This window comes from Dunckerocampus dactyliophorus, chromosome 16, assembly GCF_027744805.1.
Source record: "Dunckerocampus dactyliophorus isolate RoL2022-P2 chromosome 16, RoL_Ddac_1.1, whole genome shotgun sequence".
NCBI lineage: Eukaryota > Metazoa > Chordata > Actinopteri > Syngnathiformes > Syngnathidae > Dunckerocampus > Dunckerocampus dactyliophorus.
The window spans coordinates 17,503,290-17,521,945 of record NC_072834.1 but is presented as its reverse complement, the minus strand read 5'-3'; positions in this window follow the sequence as shown (position 1 = coordinate 17,521,945).

Below are 18,656 nucleotides of genomic sequence, written 5' to 3'. Positions count from 1 at the left end.
CTGATACAACTGTGATAACTGAAGTTCTGGAAAGTGGAATTCCTTATTTATAAATGTAATATTTTTTGTAGTTACAACATAAAAAAACCTGTTTATGATCTTACCCATTATAGTAGACATAATAGAAAATAAGACATAATATACACTTACACATGTTAGCATTGGGAGAGAAGTTGTTCCTTTTTTTCACTTCTTGTTCTATACAGTACTTGGCTATTGTCTCATCAATATAACATTAATGACACCGAGTGACCAGTGTAGCATACTACATTTCATAACATTTCTGAATGCATCGTCCGAATGCCTTATTTTTGTATTTTAGTTCATTTAGCCATTTTTATGCTTGAAAATGCTTGATTTAGGCAAAGACAATGTGGAAAATTTGCTTAAATGTGTGTACATTTTTACTCATAATAGGTTGCATTCAACCACGAAACAGCATTGTTATAAATTAATATATTTTTGATAAACCGTGACAGAGTGAAGCTGCAAAGTGGTGAGGGATTACTGGAGTCGACTATGCTAAACGACTAATTTTAAAAAATGTTTTTATTTTCGTTGTGCCCATTTCTATTTTGACTAAAGCTCAAGGGCCAAAACATAAAATATCACCTGTATCTTGATCAATGTAAATAATGTCAATAACTTACCCTACTTTTATTAGAAGCTCCGAAAGTAAACTTTTTAAAAGCATGATGTATGCAATAGATAATGATAAACATTTGTTAGGCTATGCCATATTAGTCTGTCTGGACTAGGCTACTACTTAAATCAAGGGTATTCAAGTTCAACTCAAATTCAGGTTCAGAAATCTCATTTAGCTAAGGTACAAATCTCACTCTCCAGTTATTCTGCTGGCGTACTCTTATTTTAAATGCCGGACGTTATTGGATACAGGAATGTTTTGCTGATGTATTTGCCAAGTGAGCCCGAGGGTCAGAGTTGTTGCTAACAAAGAAGCTTGCATGTAGAATATTCCTTGCGGGCTGTTTTGAACCCACAAATACAGTGGGGCAAAAAAGTATTTAGTCAGCCACCAATTGCGCACGTTCTCCCACTTAAAAGATGAGTGAGGTCACCAATTTCCATCATAGGTATACCTCAACTATGAGAGACAAAATGAGAAAAAAAAATCCAGAAAATCACATTGTCTGATTTTTAAAGAATTTATTTGCAAATTATGGTGGAAAATAAGTATTTGGTCACCTACAAACAAGCAAGATTTCTGGCTCTCACAGACCTGTAACTTCTTCTTGAAGAGGCTTCTCTGTCCTCCGCTCGTTATCTGTACTAATGGCACATATTTGAAGTCATTATCAGTATAAAAGACACCTGTCCGCACAGTCACATTCCAAACTCCACTATGGCCAAGACAAAAGAGCTGTCAAGGACACCAGAAACAAAATTGTAGACCTGCACCAGGCTGGGAAGACTGAATCTGCAATAGGTAAGCATCTTGGTGTGAAGAAATCAACTGTGGGAGCAATTATTAGAAAGCGGAAGACATACAAGACCACTGATAATCTCCCTCGATCTGGGGCTTCACGCAAGATCTCACCCCGTGGGGTCGAAATGATCACGAGAACGGTGAGCAAAAATTCCAGAACCACAAAGGGGGACCTAGTGAATGACCTGCACGGAGCTGGGACCAAAGTAAAAAGGCTACCATCAGTAACACACTACGCTGCCAGGGACTCAAATCCTGCAGTGCCAGACATGTCTTTCTGCTTTAGCCAGTACATGTCCAGGCTCGTCTGAAGTTTGCTAGTGAGCATTTGGATGATCCAGAAGAGGATTGGGAGAATGTGATATGGTCAGATGAAAACAAAATACTGTAGAACTTTTTGGTAGAAACTCAATTTATCATGTTTGGGGGAGAAAGAATGCTGAGTTGAATCCAAAGAACACCATACCTACTGTGAAGCATGGGGGTGGAAACATCATGCTTTGGGGCTGTTTTTCTGCAGAGGGACCAGGACGACTGATCTGTGTAAAGGACAGAATGAATGGGGCCTTGTATCATGCGATTTTGAGTGAAAACCTAATTCCTTTCGCAAGAGCATTGAAGATGAAATGTGGCTAGGTCTTTCAGCATGATAATGATCCCAAACACACTGCCTGGGCAACGAAGGAGTGGCCTCGTAAGAAGCATTTCAAGGTCCTGGAGTGGCCTAGCCAGTCTCCAGATCTCAACCCCATAAAAAAACTTTGAAGTGAGTTGAAAGTCTGTGTTGCCCAGCGATTGCTCCAAAACATCACTGCTCTAGAGGAGATCTGCATGGAGGAATGGGCCAAAATACCAGCAACAGCGTGTGGGAAAACCTTGTGAAGACTTCCTGTCATTGCCAACAAAGGGAAGATAAAGTATTGAGATGAACTTTTCTTATTGACCAAATACTTATTTTCCACCATAATTTGCGAACAAATTCTTAAAAAATCAGACGATATGATTTTCTGGATTTTTTTTTCTCATTTTGTCTTTCATAGTTGAGGTATACCTATGATGAAAATTGGAGACCTCGCTCATCTTTTAAGTGAGAGAACGTGTGCAATTGGTGGCTGACTACCATAAAGCACCGTGTATAAACCGCACTTTTTTTTCCCCACTGGTAAGAAGCAAAAAATCGGGGTGCGGTTTATACACGATGACCGGTCTGTGACCAGACGCAGAAATTGATGAGAAGCCCATTTTAGAATAGCCGTCTGTGGGTCAGACAGTTGCTTTGACTTTAGCGCCCTCTGCTGTACAGTTGCGGAAAATGCTAGTGTATGCAACTAACTTATCTGACGGCTGTCTGTACACTGAAGCTAACCTAAGCTTCAATTAAAACATTGCAGTTGTAAAATACAATACAACATTGGAGTTTATTCAAATTCACATTGAAGCAATGCAATAAAATAATAATAGAGAAAAAGAGAAGCAGTGAAAGATATCAAAACATCTATGAAAATTGCAAATTTCTTTATTTTGATTTTTTATTATTATTATTATTAATCTGTGCTTAGCCATAATATTAAAGATCTAGATGCCAAAGTTCAGATTTCTCCTTTATTCTTCTTTTTGAAATTGCTTAGTACCTTTACGCATGTTGATTTGAGATGAAAGAGTTGGCAAGCATTTATGAACTCAAAATTTTTTTTCCCCCACCGTGAGCCTGAAAATGGGGGTGCGGTTAATACACGGGTGCGGTTTATACACGGTGCTTCACGGTAAATACTTTTTTGCCCCACTGTAGATACAAGATACGGCAACTCTCACTTGTCTGGCTGTCCTTTCTCTCAATATTGATCACTCGTTTGTATCCTCATTTGTCTGTCTATTGGAGTTAGTCACAATGTTTAGCGCCAGTGCACAGACTTGATTGACTGGTCACCAGTAAAACAACAAGTTGACAAAAAAAATTGCCGTTGACTAATTTTGATGGTCAATTACGTCGACTAATCACGGCAGAACTAGTTGTCAACATCACTGCAACACATGGTGGTATTAGTCATTGTAATGACGTTTTCCCTCTCAGGTGTCTTAAAGTAATCATTAAAGTGCAAAGGCACACTGTTTATTTCAGCTGAGGCCACTATATGAGGAAATATGGTATTTAAATGTTGTCACTGCAGGGACTGAAGCTTTCTATGTTAAATCCCAACATTAATATAGATACTCAAAACCTGATTTACCATTTAATTAATTCTGATATATAGAAAATATCAGAGCAAATTCACATTTAATTGCAGCTCCCCCAATCTGAGTCTCTTTCCACATGATCTAGGAATGGAAATAATGAAGCATGAGCTTTGGCAGGCCGTAAGTGTTAAAAAATGTAAAAAATGCACCTTTGAGATGCCCCAGAGATGCTCAGAGGCACCTGAACTTACTTAAATGAGGTTGATCTGTATTTGTGCAAGCAGCAGCCGAAATGGAACTTATAAATGGCAGGAGGTAATGACTCAACATAGCAGTCTGACTCACGGTGTCCTAAAAAAAGAAACGCTATAATGTAACACGCAACAGGTACTGTAGATAAAACACACACAGGTCAACGACTACTACTAGTAGACGATAACAATAACTATCAACTGGAGCCCGACTGAAATGGGATGTTTGGGGCCGATGCCGATAACCGATATTGGGGGGCTGAAAAAGGCCAATATTCGATATATCGGCCGATATCCGATATATTTACTGATAACGGATATACCACCCGACTATATAAATAGCAGCATTGATATACGAAGGTTATATAATACCCAAAATAAACACAACGCAAAGAAGCAGAAGACTGCTAAATTAAAATAATGAATTTATTAATTATTTAATAACTAATGACTTATTTAATAACTAATGTCCTTATGTAACTGATTACATAAGGACATGCCTCTTTGTAATTTAGTTTTAGGTGTTGCCACACATTTCTACTGTTCTTTGCTTTGCAGGTGCTGGAGCTCTGGCTTACTTGTGTAATGCAGATGCATTTAACGTAACGCCTGTTGAGTGTTTTGTCGTGTTACCTTTCCGCCAGAATTTTATACTCTGGAAATCACTTTTTTACACAGAGCCATGTAGGTTTGGATTTTTTTTCTCCCTTAATAATAAAAAGTTTAGTGATCTGAAACATTTACCGGTAAGTGACAAACATGCAACAACAAAAAATAAATCAGGAAGGGGGAAAACTTTTTCACATCACTGTATCTATATTTCACTTTAAAACGCTGTATAAGAGTCTTAGATAATGGTGGACATGTGAATTAACAGTTGAATCTATCTTTATCTTGCAACTTACACGATGTTAAAACACTGTAATACGCTCTCTAAAACTTGTGTGAAAAAACTAGAATGTTCTCCTTGACAGGTCCTGACAGTGTGGCACTAAAGTGTCGTGTTATATTGTTTTACAGAGTCACAGCTTACCATGGTGTAAAAAAATTGCAGTTTCTTTCGGCGTTTCTCCAGTCATCATCTCCTGCAGTTGGTTGCTGCTCTGTCTGGGCTCTAATGTTAACTCTTAACATGTGCCAAAGTACATGTTTACCAACTATTTGCAAAACATTGCCGCAAAGGCATGCTGTGAGCAGGGCATCACTACTGTTGCTTGAAGTGTTTCCGGCTAGTTGTTTATTCCCCATAGTACTTGTAGTTGTAGTTGCCCTGTGTGTTTACTTACCTGTTAATGTCAGGTCATTTTTGTGTTGGAACCGTGATTGTAGTGGTGTTTAGTATAGTGATCCCCGTCCCCGTTCCCGTTCATTTCACTGGGTGACAAGCTAACTGCAAGTTCAGTGTTGGTTTTTCCATGCCCAATTAAAGAATCGCTTCCTTTAAGCAGGCTAAAGTGCCTCTGACCATGTCCACAGAGTCCGAGGGCTGCGCTAACACTTAACCTTTGTGTTAGAAAGGGGCCGTGAGTTTGAGACCCCTGTTCGCCATAGTTCAGACTCAAAAAGTCATCACTGTCACAAAAAACTAATCTAAAATCTAATTGAGGTTCACTAATAGTAGTTCACTGACCCCCACACACCCTTCTATTGTATGTGCCGCAAACAACCAAGCCACAAATGTCTAGAATTGACTTTTGCTTGTTGATACAAATTGTATCTCTACCATGAATGTAAACTAAATATAAAATGTATGATATGAATATAGTTTTAAGTAAAGGAACAAAAAAACAATGCCTAATTTGTGTGACACCATGTGTCACTGGGAGTAGCCCAATGGTATGTACTAACTGGTATTGGGTACAGTAGTTCATTGTGTGGGACATGAGGTGCAGCACTAAGCATCACATCCTCACTGTACATAGCCACGTGTTTGCGTGGATGTGTAAATGTAAAAAAAACAAACAAAAAAAAAACTTGCGTTGGTAACTTAAATTTCAGAACCTGTGCATCTATTCCCTCTATTTTGCTGAAATGATGTGTCTGCTTTATGCTATTTTAATAGAATACATCAATATTTTTGGGATATTTTGCCTTGTATTAAATATTTTCAGTTTGCAGTTTGTGTTTTCTTTTTACACACAGACGGTCATACACCAAACTAATATATTGTAAAGTACACTTAAACTTGAATTACTAAGCACTGCTAAATAACAAAATGTCTGTTGTGTTTCTAAAAATCTCTATTTCTCTTAATGTGTGGAAGGTGGTTGGATGATTAATGTTGGCAAAGTGTGTTATTTTTTATTTCTATGGCCATTGAAATATCATATTGAAGTGTAAATTAATCATTTTGCTCTCTGTGGCCAGTTTAATGTGTATAGGTTTTGGCTGGGCATCAATGAAACTGGACTTGTGCTTTTATGATAAATGATAAAGCTAAGTGTTATATGTTAAGAATAGCATGGATAAGCTGATCCCCAAGGTTTTTTGTTTTTTTTTAATTATACACATGTACTTGTGACTAGTGGTTCAAACATACACTCAAACTAACAGTGTACCTATGATGCCAGCATATATCTATATACAATATATACCTGGATGGACAGACTTAGTGTACAGAATGTCAGGTCAAGAGGTGTACCCATTACTATGACTGTACATATTTACAGCGTATACTCAGGTGAAACCCCACTTTGTCATTTAAAATCATATCAAAACAGCACGTCGCACTGGTGACTTTTCTATGGTGGTGTGAGTGTAAAAAAAAAAAAAAAAAAAAAAAAAGGGAACACTGGAGTAAGCTGTTTGTGTTGTGCTAATTGGCAGTTGTAATCCACACTGACTGGAAAAACATTGCTTTTTGTAGACCAACCTAGACTATTTGAGTCTGTGGGCTCGAACAAAATGTAAGTCTTAATGACAAAATGTGTTTCTCACCATGAATAAAGATACATTATGTTCAAACTGGCATTTGTCCTCCTTTTATTTGCTGTAGTTTTCAGAGTATAAGGCATACCATTGTGACTACAAAAATGGAAGTTTTAGTGTTAAAATACGGCTGTTAGATGCATTCCTACACATTGGGATGCGTCCAGGCGTCAGCACGAATTAAAGATGGCTTCTTCAAGAACATTCTGACATTAAACAGGTTATTGTTTCCATATACTATCTGAACGTGTCTTATTCCAGTTTCTGTTGCTTCAGTTTGTCTCCTAAAGCAAACATTGCCCCCTCCTCTGGTTTTGTTTTCTTCTCTTCTGAATTTAATGCTGTTGGGAGCGGCGCCATGGGACTATTTACTTTTTTTTTTTTTTTTTAGCAACTTTTCAGATTCTCTTAAGTAAGGACTTTGCGCCTAGAGCGTCTTGTGTTGATACAACTCATCACTAAACTAGGGTTTAGGTTCTAGGTTCTAGTGATGGGTCGTTCATGAACGACTTAAGAGTGGGCTCTTTGAAGTGAAGAAGACTTTTTTTTTTTTCCTTAGCATTTTTACTCTTAGGCCGTGTTTGATTGGTGAAGGTGTGGTGTAAAATGAGAGGAAAGCTTACACATACAAGCAAAGGGAATGTTGAGGAGAATGAGCACCAGGAAACAAAAGCTGAGGCACTTTGTGTTTCTGAAAATAATCTTCATGAAAGTCTAGCAAGACCTGGTACCTGAATGCTGCTTTTTCATGTACTGTAATCTCCATCCATCCATCTTCTACCGCTTATCCGAGTTGGGGTCACGGGGCAGCAGCCTAAGCAGGGAAGCCCAGGCTTCCCTTTTCCTGGCTACTTCGTCCAGCTCCTCCTGGCGGATCCCGAAGCGTTTCCAGGCCAGTTGAGAGACATAGTCTCTCCAACATGTCCTGGGTCTTTTACTATTACTGACAGGCCTATTACTGGTCGGACATGCCCTGAACACCTCCCTTACGAGGTGTCCGCAGAGCCTCCTTATCTGACTCCTCTCAATGTGGGGGAGCAGCAGTTCTACTCCGGTTTCTCCCGGATAACAGTGCTTCTCACCTTCTCTCTAAGGGAGAGCCCAACCACCCGACGGAGAAAACTCAATTCGGCCGCTTATACCCGCGATCTTGTCCTTTCGGTCACTACCGAAAGCTCATGACCATAGGTGAGGGTAGGAACGTAGATTGGCCGGTAAATTGAGAGATTTGCATTTGGGCTCAGCTCCCTCTTCACCACAACGGACCAATGCAAAGTCCGCATCACTGCATACGCCGCACCAATCCGCCTGTCGATCTCGCATTCCATCCTTCCCTCACTTCTTAACAATACCCCGAGGTACTTAAACTCCTCCACTTGGGGAAGGCTCTCTGACGCAGACATGACACTCTCACCCATTTCCAGGTAAGAACCTTGGACTTGGAGGTGCTGATTCTTATCCCAGCCGCTTTACACTCGGCTACGAACCAATCCAATGAGAGCCTGATGAAGCCAGCAGGACCACATCACCTACAAAAAACAGAGACCCAGTCCTGCAGCCACCAAACCGGATCCCCTCAACGCCCTGGCTGTGGCGATAAATTCTGTCCATAAAAATAATGAACAGAATCAGTGACAAAAGGCAGCCCTAGCGGAGTCCACCCCTCACTGAAAAACTCCCATGCACCCTCAAGGACGCTGCTTAGAGAGAGTATAACTGCTCCACAGTTCCACGGCCAGGATGAAAACCACACTGCTCCTCTTGATTCCGAGATTCAACTATCCAGCGGATAGTGATCCCATGATGATAGTTGGAACACATTCTCCGTTCCCCCTCCTTTTAATAAGGGGGACCTTCACCCCGGTCTGCCAATCCAGAGCCACTGCTTTTTCACCACCTTGGCAACCTCAGCCCCAGAGATAGGACAGCCCACCATAGAGTCCACAGGCGCTGCTTCCTCATTGGGAGACATGTCGTTGAGATTGAGGACGTCTTTGAAGTATTGCTTCCACCGATCCACAACATCTTGAGTCGAAGTCAGCAGCACACCATCCCCACCATACACGGTTTTCATAGTGCACTGCCTCCCCCTCTTGAGACGGCGGATGGTGGTCCAAATTTCTTCTAAGCCGTCCGGAAGTTGTTTTCCAGTGCTGCAAACCGCTTGGCCTGCTGTTACCCATTAGCTGCCTCTGGAGTCCCATGGGCTAAAATGTCCACCAACAGGTTGTGGCATTCACCACCTTACATCAGCTCCGATCAGGTCTGACTGGCAATCTCCCCCACCATCAGAGCCAACTCACCACCAGGTCTTCACCCAAGTGTCCAAAACATATGGCCGCAAGTCCGGTGAAACGACAACAAATTTGGTCATCAAACTGCAGCCCAGGGCGTCCTGGTGCCAAATGCACATGTGGACACCCTTACAGTGTTCTTTATGGACAATCTGTTGCGAGCTCAGAAGTCCAATAACAAAGCACCACTCGGGTTCAGATCAAGGGGGGCCGTTCCTCCCAATCACGCCTTGCCAGGTCTCACTGTCGCTGCCAACGTGAGCGTTGACATCCCCCAGCAGAACGAGGGAATCCCCAGAGGGAGTACACTCCAGTACTCCCACATAGACCCACATACACCCCCCCATAGGCGGGGGGAACAATCAGGCGCAAGCAACAGTCAGGAACCATCCCCCCACCTGAAGGCGGAGGGAAACTACCCTCTCATTCACGGCTTAGGGCGTACAAGAATTGCCACCCCTTCCCCGCCGCCTCACTGCAGCCAGAGTGGAATAGAGTCCAGCCCCTCTCGAGGACTGGTTCCAGAACCCTTGCCGTGTGTCGAGGTGTGGCCGACTATATCAAGCCGGAACTTCTCCACTCCTTTCACCAGCTCAGGATCCTTCCCCACCAGAGAGGTGACATTCCATGTACCCAGAGCTAGATTCTGCAGCTGAGGATCAGACTGTCAAGGTCCCCGCTTTCGGCTGCCACCCAGTTCACTCTGCACCTGACCCTTTTGGCCCCTCCCATGAGTTGTGAGCTCATGTGAGGGGGGACACATGTTGCATCTTCTGGCTGTGCCCAGCCGGGCCCCATAGGAACAGGCCTGGCCACCAGACGCTTCGCCTCCAGTTACTGTAAGCTCATTTCATTTTATATTGTTTATATGTCTTGTTGATGTGTTGTTTCACTGTAAATAGAAACATACAAAATACCACACACAACCGAACACTTTTGTGTAATTGAGATGGATTTGTGTTTTTATATTTTATCATGTTTCTGTAGAAATCTGTTAAGCATACAAATAAAGCCATATTAACCATAAACATGTAATAGAATTATATTTTTACATTACAAATTCATTTGACATGTATTTTGATCATAAATCAATTTAAGCAACAAAAATGAGCCGAGTCAAAAGAGACAGTTGTCTAAAAAAGACCCGAATTTCCATCACTACAAGTTTCCAGTTGAGTAAGTATTTGATTTTGAGCGCCCTCTGCTGGGCATTTCCAAAGGAGTCGAAGATTGAAGATTTCTATAATGCAATTAATAATAAAGACGAAATTACAAATGAAATACAAATCAATATTATAATTATAGGTTGATATTTATTCTTTTTTCCTCTTTCTGATTTGTTTTCTTTTTCTTTAATTTGCAAACACTGAGTGTGTATATACAACAGTGATAGACAACACAACATGTGTGGAGGTTATAAAACACAATACATACACAAGACACGGGTAGAGGTCACGGGTAACAAATGGAAGGGAAGTTTTGTGCGATGTCGAGAGATTTGACAGAATGCGAAGTGGGCTGTATACTAATAAAAGAATATTAATAAATATGGGGGGAACAAGATAATGATACATAGTAATCAAGTAGCTGTGGTGTATTGGAGAAAGAGAACATTTAAAAAAAAAAGCTCTTATGTGCATAATAAGAATAAAAAAGGGTACATTAAAATAAGGTGAATAAAAATATTATTAAATTAAACCCAATTCAACAAAAAATATTATTTGAAATATTAATAACAAATAATAATAATAAACACAATATTATGTATGTTTGCTGACCGCAGACATTATTTGCTCTTCAAGCCTTGGTGAGCCCAGCCCACCGAAAGCCGGCAGAGCCCAAGCACCCCCAGCACACACGCCCCAACCCCACAACCAAGACCAGACAGGCTGCCACATATCGCCCCCCCACCCCAATCCTAATTCTTGTTTTGTCCCCTTACCCATGTTTCTCCCTGCATTTGTGTGTTGTGCATTAAAATAAAGCATTGCGCTTAACCAATCCTTTCATGTTTTTCCCCCCCTCTGTCTTCCCCCTCTGTATGCCTGTGTATATGTCGTGCATTAAAAAGAGTGGTCGGGCATGTGAGGCTGCGTTGCTTTCACTAGCGGCTAGCTCAGTGCAGAGGAGGAATGTCGGGAGGAACCACGACGCCACAGCCGAGGCGGGCCGGGCACACCATAGGGAAACCACACAAAAAAAAAAAGATAAACATGTATGTATGTAGATATGAGTAAAGAGTAAAAGAGAGAAATAATAAACTTGCAAACCAACATAATTTATTTTTATTATTTATCTTTCATTCATGTTATGTAGATTGTTTTGTGAATTATTGATAAGAATGTATATATGATATTAGAATTAAGAAATGAGATAAAAGAAGCAATAACTTCAGGTGAAAGCAAAAGAAAAGAGAAGTAATAAACTTGCAAAAAAAAGAATAATTATAACAAGCCAACATAAAACAAATAATAGTCTCCCACATTATCTGGATAGTTTAGTGAAGTATTGATAAGTGTAAATAATCTATAAATGGAGTGCATATTTCAGTGAAGGCTGATACATGAACTATGTTTTTTTTCTGTTAATACAGGGTCAGGCAAAATGATCTGACACATTTGTAGGTTAAATAAAAGGCAAATAAAGTAAAGAAACAAGAAAGTGTTTTTATTTTCAAAAAGTACATATAATGCCATTCTGTTTCATTATGTTTTAAAAATTAAATCAGTCAAATGGGATCCATTATTGTCCACACACTCCATGCAGATCCAGTAGCTGTGAAGTTGGTAACCCATAACAAGATGGTGTTTGGCGCTGGTACGGGATCGTGTCTACCAAGATTGAAGTGCAAACGGAACACTCGTTGTGTTGCAGTTACAGATTCGTTTGCTTTGATAAACGTTTCCACAATGAAAGTGCGATGCTCACCAGTCCAATTCATGGCAGCCACTGAAAAAGAAACCAAGCAAAATGGCATCATATGAAAAAAATGGCATTATATGTACTTTTCGAAAATAACTTTTTTGAAAAGTACTTTTTTGTTTCTTTACTTTATTTGCCTTTTATTTAACCTACAAATGTGTCAGATCATTTTGCCTGACCCTGTATATGGTTTGTTATTAAATTGATCCAGCAGGTGATGCTGCATACTTTTTTTTCCAGTTTTGAAAAATTACTTTCTTAGCCATAGTTACAGTAGAGAGATGGGGGCGGGGGGTTATGAAATTTATTAGGAAGGTCTATTTTTGTGGTACCTCCTAGAAGACACAGCGATTGATTGAACAGCCCAACATGGTTGATAGGTTGTGAGTTACTGATGACCAGCAGGAGTGTACAGGTGTGCAGATCCATGTGGCATGCAAATAATTATATGCGCATTGTGAACAAGTGTCTGTGTCTGATAGTTCCATTTTGTGCAATTGACTTTGTGTTAAATGAAATCTGTGAAGAGTTTTATATTGTATTAGTTGTAGGTTTATGTTTGACATGGAATAAATATTTCTGCATATGTCTGTCCAGAAGTCAGTGTTGGGAGATATACCTCAATAGGTTTCCCATTTGGTGGACGGTAGCGTTATCTGATATTTTGAAGTTATTTTGTAAAGTTTGGATGTTACATTTCTATTGCTCTTGGTTTTCAAAATGTTATCTATTACTGATGAAGGTGGTAATGTAGATATACATTTTATATATATATTTTATATATATATATATATATATATATATATATATATATATATATATATATATAGTTATATATATATAAACTATATATATAGTTTATATATATATAGTTATATATATATAAACTATATATATAGTTTATATATATATAGTTTGATTGCATTATATGTTTGATTTGTTGATAGTGGAGAAATTCTTCTCTCTCAACCCTGTTCTTCTGGATTAATGTCTGAAATTATATCAATGTGTTATTTTCAAACAAGTGGTGAAGGTGAGTGATTCCCTTTTGGTGACCAAAGTGGAAAATAAATCGCGGAATTGTGCAGTTTAAAGTCAGGGTTGTGCCATATGGGTGTGTATTTAGTGGTGTTACTGAAGAATGAGTGATTTTTATAGTTTTCCACCTGGCTGTCAGAGTTGAGGATATGGTGATGGATAATGTAAATGTTTTGATTGACTGGGGTAAAAAGGGGAGATGTGCAATGGGTGTGTTCCGGCACTGACTGTTCTAAATGTAACCATGCTTGGTTGTGGTATTGTTTAAGCCAAAAAAAAACAAAAAAAAACACACAGGTTTTGTAGTTGGGTTGCCAAAAGGTAGTGGAAAAAATTTGGAGCTTCTCAGCCTCCATGTTTGCCATTTTGTCGGGTTGAGAGAGAGAGATGCGAGGTTTTTTGTTTTTCCTATAAAACTGAGTGGTTATGGTATTAAGTGATTTGAACCAGTTATCAGTGGGAGCGGTCGGTATCATAGTAAACATGTAAGTAATTTGAGGTAAGATTTTCATTTTTACTGCAGCTGCTTTTTGTTAATATTTTTATTGTATGTTATTTCATCATTGTTTGCTTGTTGATTTATTTTGAATTTGTTGTTTGTATTGTCTTTTGATGAAAACAAGCAATGATAAGACTGTCAGGATTGGCCTCAGACAATGTGCTGCATCCCAAATAGCAGAGGAGAGACAAGTCCATGTAACAAAAGTTTATTAATAAAAAGTGACTCACAAGGAGAAAAACACAAAAAAGTACAACAGAAAACACCGGGTAAACCACGGGAAAAATATCCAAAACTAAAAATGTGCTGCTTTTACGGACTAGCAGGGAAAAAATAGAAAACAAAAATGCACAGCGCAACAACCAGGCTGGTGAAATGAGAACAAAAATATCACTGCAAAAACTAGCAGGGCATAGGTCGCAAAAGTACAACAGAAAATACCGCTGCCGGAATAGCCAAGCAGGGAACAATACTCACAAAACACGGAGTGACCAGAAGGTAAGCACGAGCCGAGAACTACACAAAGCAGACATGAACATGGAACAGGTGAGTAGCAAGGAACAATCTGGCAATGATTTGAGTGAAAGAGTGTTCAGAAGTGGCTGGGAAATTGGCTGCAGGTGTGCCAGGTGGCTCCTCCTAGGCCTGCCGGCAGTGCACTGCACCCACAGACAGGCGGCAGCAGAGCAGCACAACAGATCATGACGAAGACAACATGTAATCTTGTATAACTTCATTGCAATACAGTATATATACGTATATTTTTTTATCGTAAAACACGAATAATACTTTGTACAATGAAAGCGACGAATAGATATAAATCATACACAGCCTGACTAACCAAACCTTTTTCTCAGCTAAAGTATCTGCTTTCTTTGGCTTACTGTGGGATATTAAAGAATTCACATTTGGGATTCAGCTTCAGTAAGCAGCTCATTTGGTGAGATCAAGCCACAGGAGGTCGTCATACCCTGGAAGTGTAGCTGTGAATCTACTCAAAGGTATTTGACTTGCTTTTAAAGGCTAAAACCTCAATGCTAATACTGTACACACTCACCTTGGGCATTGTGTCATGTTTAAAGGAACATTGTTTGAGGGAATTTTGCCCATCATCCACAATCCTTATGTAAGACATGAACACAGGTCTTTCTCTTTTCTGAGCATCCTAAAGTTATAAAAACAGCACGTAATGGGTCGCACCTATGCCACCTACAAAGAACGCTATTAAAAACCTCCAACAAGGTTTCATGGTTTTATATACATGCTGAGACCATGTAGTAACAGGCACATTCATGATAACATTTATTCACATTATTTTTGCTGTGTTTTGGTCTTTTTAAGCATTATCGGAACTTCTTCCTGGGCACATTGATTTCACATGGCAACATAGAAACGAACGCGACACCTACCGGTAGCTCCAGACTCAAAAACACAGCAGCAGCTCCAATATATAGCGTTAGCTTTTGGTAGTGGCCTGAGGGTCTGTGGGCGAGTGTGTGGGGAAGCTAGTCGCTAGCCGGCGAGTAGCTAGCTGGTGTGGTTTGGCAAGGTATGCCAAGTATGCCAGTTGTTGGCATACTTGGCATACCTTGCCACATCTCAATACAATCTCCACATATGCCAGTAAAGTAGTTCTTCAGGAAATAATGTTAATAACAATCTCACTGTACCTTGGTTGATATGCATGTCACATTATATATAAATAGAGAGTTGTAGGCGCTTTTTGGAGTATTTTTCATAAGGCTTTTATTAGTATTATTATTTTTACATTTTAATGTTCACATGGCCAGGATGACACCACTGATTGTTCACATACAGTGCAAGTCCACCTCCTTTGCGCTTTCCACAGGGTCTTGTGTTCCTGTCCACTCTGACTATGCTGATGTCGGCTAGCTCCACATCAGGACCTAGGTGTTAGCCATTTAGTGAAGCACAAATAAGCTGCACTCCCTGAAGGTCTTGACATTCTTGCCAGCTTGTCGATCTTGCTCTGTAGTGATTTCATGTTTCCCATAATAATAGATCAGGACGTCACTTTTTTGGCACGTAAAAATGTGCTTGAATAAACAAACAGTTGCTTGAAAGGCAGCCACTCCTGGCGGCGGTGTTAATTCCACGACAGGAGGTAATTGAGAGTTGGACGATATCGGGGATAGATAGATAGATATTTTCTTAATCTCCAAGAGAAATTCACATTTCCAGCTGCTCTGCAAAAATGTCATAATGAACTTAATCACAAAATAAAACAACCAAGGCAAGACATGAGAGATAAGAAAAATAAGAAAATAGAATGAGAATAAATAAATACAGAAGTGATCACGTAAAATGTGTTGTGCAATAATATATAATGAATACTAATAATACATAGTAATAATAATAATACATAATAAGGTAATAAGTCCAGTCCTGTCCTCCCACGACAGGAGATATGTGATGTTACACATATCGGTATTGGTTGATATCGAAATCGGAAATTGAGAGTTGGACAATACTGGCATATCGGTTATCGGCAAAAAAGCCAATATCTGACATCCCTAATTTTTATACATTTATATTCATATGCATATATATATATATATATTCATTGTGTTCAGTAAATAACATTAATCCTTTTCATCAAAGTGTACGCACAGCGTATAACTATTGCATCAGCTCAGACCTACATTGTACACTGTTGTCCGCCGAGCCCCGCCCACCATTCGCTCACCATCATGGCGGGCTTTCCGCGCCATAGCGCACTACACTCTGTTCCATTCATTTGCGGTGGATACATAGTGCCATTCAATTCTAGTGTCCTTGATCTCCAGTGCTACTTTAGTGCGAGCTGGATCCCATCCCAACTGCCTTTGGCCAAGGTGTGTGCCACACCCCGGAGAAAATAACGTCAGGGCACCTAATCGCGCTGAGTCAAAAAACTGGTAGAAACCGCCTGATGTAGTTTTTATGAACTCCACAAGATGGCAGGAGCGGCTTTTGGAGTATTATGAGTGGTCAGCATCCAGCTTCTTTATCTACCTATGCCACGGAGACAAACTAAAGCTACAAAAGCTGAAATACGTCACATTAAAAAAGCATATGAATGTTCTTGAAGACGACACTGATGGCTATGTGTCGAAACATATCAGACAGCCGCATTTTAGCACCAAAACTTCATTTTTGTATTTGCAAATGAATTAAAATAGACTGAAAAGCATATGTGGGTATTTAGCTTGTCAGTGGCTTACGCACAAGCTACAATCTCCAAGCTAGACATAATTAGCAGTCTAAAATACCACATTTCTCAATCCACACAGGTATTATATCATTATAGTTGCACATTACTTACAGACATATAGTCTCCAAGGCAGAAGCCTATCAAAAAGTATCTGGCATGCTCTGTATCATTCAGTGCGTGTGCCTAACTGCGTCGCAAGCTTAACTCAATGAATGATAACGGCCACTAGGTGTCGCCAAAAAAACAACCACCGCCCCACTTTATCTTAAAGGCTGCACAGTTACATTTTATATATACTGTATATATATATATATATATACTCTTTGTTCATTACGATGCGTACAACTGGACCGACAAAAGACCTTTGCAGCTACAAATCCACTGTTTAAGAAGAGATAAAAAGGTGCCATGAAACATCTCTCTCTGACCCCCCCCCCAAAAAAAGTAAAAAAGACAGAAGTGCTGTCTCAGATGATAAAGCAGATTTTGGAACTGCAAAGCTAACATCTTTGGACAGTTCCCTTCTTAAGATCTCTGACACTGCAAGTAATCTCTTGGAAGCCTGAAAAACTGTCCTGCTGGATCACATTTGCTCTTTCCTGATCATATAAACAACATAATGGGTCAAAGTAAGGATTAAGAGCCATGAAAACAGCTTCATAATTACCTCCCTCCACTGCTGCATGCTCTCGCTCACCACATTGCGGCCCAGATGAACATTTCTGCTGTGGCGTCTGCTGGAGTAGTTTCCATCATTCCAGTAGCATTGCTAACATGTGGGGAAAGGCAAAGGGCTCTTCTTTTTTCCACCTCCTGCAATAACATGAAAAAAAATACTTGATGATCTGTTATTTCAGCTTAATGTGGTTTTGCTTATGGGACACAACATTAGGAACCAAGAAAATAGACTCAAAACATCTAAATTCATTTTAAATGACGTGGTGTCTTTGAACTCAAACCCTCATTGCTCATAATCACATGTTTAAAGTGTGACTCAAATGTTCTGCTACTATCAAAGAGATTACAGTCGTCCCTCGTTTATCGCGATTAGTTGGTTCCAGAACCAACTGTGATAAGTCAGTTTTCGAGAAGTAGAATTCCTTATTTCTAAATGAGATATTTTCACAGTGAGAGCTTAGAAAACCTGTTTAGGACATTTTAATTACGGTAATACATATGAAATAACACCCCTTAGTCACCTTTACCCAGTATAGTGGATGTAATAAAGACATAATCAAAGAAAATAAGACATCAACTACCGGTCAAAAGTTTTAGAACAACACAAATTTTTCAAGTTATTTATTGAAATTGAAGTTGTTCAAGTCTAATGAATAGCTTGAAATGGTACAAAGGTAAGTCGTGAAGTGCCCGAGGTTAAAAAAAAAAGTTAAGGTTACCCAAGACTGAAAAATAATGCATATTTCAGAATTATACAAAAAGGCCTGTTTCAGGGACCACAAAATGGGTCAACAGCTGAAAGCTGTTCTGCAGAAATGGAGGTTGATCAAGCCTTGGCAGTTGGTGCAACTAATTCCTACAGGTGTTCCAAGTTCTGGGGTACTTACTACCTCCTCTGTCTGCGTAAAAGCAGTGTTCGGAACACACTGTGTTACTATACCCTCATGAACATCAGTTGAAGAGCGTTGTACTGGAGAAACTAATTTGTTCCTAGAAAAATGGCAAGAAAAAAGGGAATTAGCAATGGAAGGGAGACAGACCATCTTAACACTTAAACATGTAGGTTTTTCCTGCAGAGAAATTGGAGTGTTCTAAAACTTGTGACCAGTAGTGTATGAGACACAGGTGTGGTACTAGGAGAGCTGAGTCGGGGGCGGACAGGAAGTCGGATTGACAGTTTTATCTTGCCATGGGTTACAGCTGCCACACA